The sequence below is a fragment of the Buceros rhinoceros genome, unplaced genomic scaffold (genome assembly GCF_000710305.1).
Source record: "Buceros rhinoceros silvestris isolate BGI_N320 unplaced genomic scaffold, ASM71030v1 scaffold17214, whole genome shotgun sequence".
Classification (NCBI taxonomy): Eukaryota; Metazoa; Chordata; class Aves; order Bucerotiformes; family Bucerotidae; genus Buceros; species Buceros rhinoceros.
Window position 1 is genome coordinate 19,170 of NW_010407827.1, and position 2,526 is coordinate 21,695.

Sequence of the window (2,526 nt, forward strand, 5' to 3'; positions counted from 1 at the left end):
TACATGCTACAGCTTGAATCGGCCACTTTGATCAAAAGGAAAATATCCTGGGGGAAAGCCCCTTGATGTAACACCAGCAGTGAGTTCAAACTAACCTGCCAGTGCACCGTGGAGAACCAGTGCCTGAAAGAGCGGAGGGAAATGGCTGAAGACCTGACCAGCAATCTTTAACAAAATCCTGCCTGAACCCTGACACTCAGAGTATTTTACAGCTTTCATAGAGATAATCACATCTGCAGATGAGTCTGCATTGCCCTCCAGAAGACACAGACCAGTGTGCCAGGCTACTCTGGAGGCACCCCCAGGTTTGCATATGCTCGTGTGAACTGCTCTCCCCACACAAGCTCCCGGCTGGTTGTGAGATAGAAATGGCCCAGGTGATGTGCGGAAACATCTGAACATCCAAACTAGACAAACTAATCTTTGCAGGTTGGCTGGCTGGAACAGTAACTGCGGAAGTGAGCTGGACACCAAACAGTTCCCATCCATGGGGGATGCCGTGATGCTCCACAAGTGCAAGCGGTTGCCCTACAAACAATGGTGGCTGCCTAGCCGGAGCACAGCGCAGCGGACGCACGGGCCTGCTGGCTGCCAGTTCACCCTAACCCACCCCAACAACCCATGGTTTAAACACAGTGGGTAGAAATCCTGGTGATCACCTTGCCTACTCTACTGGTATGGGACAGCCCAAATGTTTGTCTCGGAGAGATGCATTCTCAAAGTCTCAGATTTAATGACATTTTGTGAAATAGGTGGGCTCCTCCACTGCAGCCCCAACTGCTGAGAAGTCAATCATTACCAGCAGTTAGCTGTTTGATGGTTAACAGCCTGAACCAAAGCCAAACTGGTTGTTAATTGGGCTAACAACTGATTTCAAGGGGTTGTTTTGCAGGGCCCAATGCTCCCAGCAATTGACTTGAAGTTGTAACTAGCAGCCAGGTGGCAATTAACGGAGCTGAGGGAAATTCGCAGGCCATTACCAAAGGGCTGGCTCCCAGCTGGGCATCTGCTTCTCAAGGGACGATGGGGAGCACAGCTACATCCCAGGGCCTGAGCAGGAAAGTGCAGCCAGCACTCAAGGTCCCATTTCACAGCCCAGCAGTCAGAATTTTCCTGTCAGTGTACAGTCTGGGTCTCGTCATCCAGCAGATTTTTCTGTGGGGTGTTTTTTTTTTTTTGGATGTTGCAATTGGAGTTTTTCTCGTGTTTGCTATGAGCTTCCACAGGGACACTTTCCAGTCCTCCTTCAAATCCCTTCCCAGGACTCTGTTCTGCTGGGATAGCAGATAGACCAGTGATTAGGTCTGTCTTGCCATCTTATGCCACCTGCTACATCTGACCATAAAAACCACCACATCTTTGGGACAAGGGCTGCCGTTTGCCCTCTGAGCAGCTCATTAAAGAGGAGACTCCAGTCACCAAGATGTGCTACTACTACAGCAGAAGGAGCTGGCAAAATAATCACAGCAAGAGTGAGACTGAGTCTTTCCTTCTCCTTCTGCTATAATTTTTAAGGTGAAAAAAATAAATAAAGAAGACTATTGGCCATATTGGCAGAGGAGGCCAGTCCAGGAAGAGAGGACCCTTCACAGTGCCACTATTATGGCTGAAAGAGGTTACTCCATGGTTGAGCAGAGGACTCAAATGGGAGCAGAGGCAAAAATCAGGCACCCACCAAACCGGAGAGGCTCTGGCAGCCCTCACCATCCCATTTCCAGTCCACCATGATCAACAGCACAAGCTTAGCTAAGTAAACATACCTGGGTATGGCTGGAGTGATACTTCCCAACACAGCCAAGCCTCCCACAGCCTCTGAGCTAGGACTTTGCAACCACAGATATCTTCGTCATCGCATCTGACAGCCTAGAGAGACCTTCTGGTGCAGAGAGATGCTATAAGACACATGAAGCCCAAGAACATCCCCTCTGCTTCCAGCAGAGCAAATCTAAAGTCTAAAACTCAGCCCCACTCTTCATTACAGAGTAGCCTGCGCCATTAATCAGGTCACCTGGAGTAATAGCTGTAATCTTCAACCCATCCACACACCAGCCCTTTCTCGTTCTCTGGCTGACTTGGCACAGGGCCAGTGGGTAGATAAGCAATTTTGTTAGAGCCTGGCACCAGGCTCAGGCTAACTTTGTCCCAGAGCAGGTTCCCATTAACCAGGTCCTAAATATCCCACCAAGCCACGGCTACCATGACTCCTTAGACCCATGAGTTGTCAACATTAGAGGATACAGATTGCACCATTCTCACTCTAGAAGGAAGACAAACAGCAAGTTCAAGGGTCTTCTGCAGCAAAGCCACAGCAGCCACCCCAAACTGCTTACCCTAGTTCTGGAGGACATCCTTCAGCCCTGATCCTGAAGCAGAATGGGGCTGCAGCTCCCTGGGACCCTGCCCTGAAGGAGACTTCCAAGAGGAAATTTGGGAGATGGACCCATTTCTAGGTGAGAGCTGTTATGGCTGTGGGCATGTGTGGAGAGGGGCAGAGACCCTGCAAATGGGAAGAGAGGTGGTAATGAG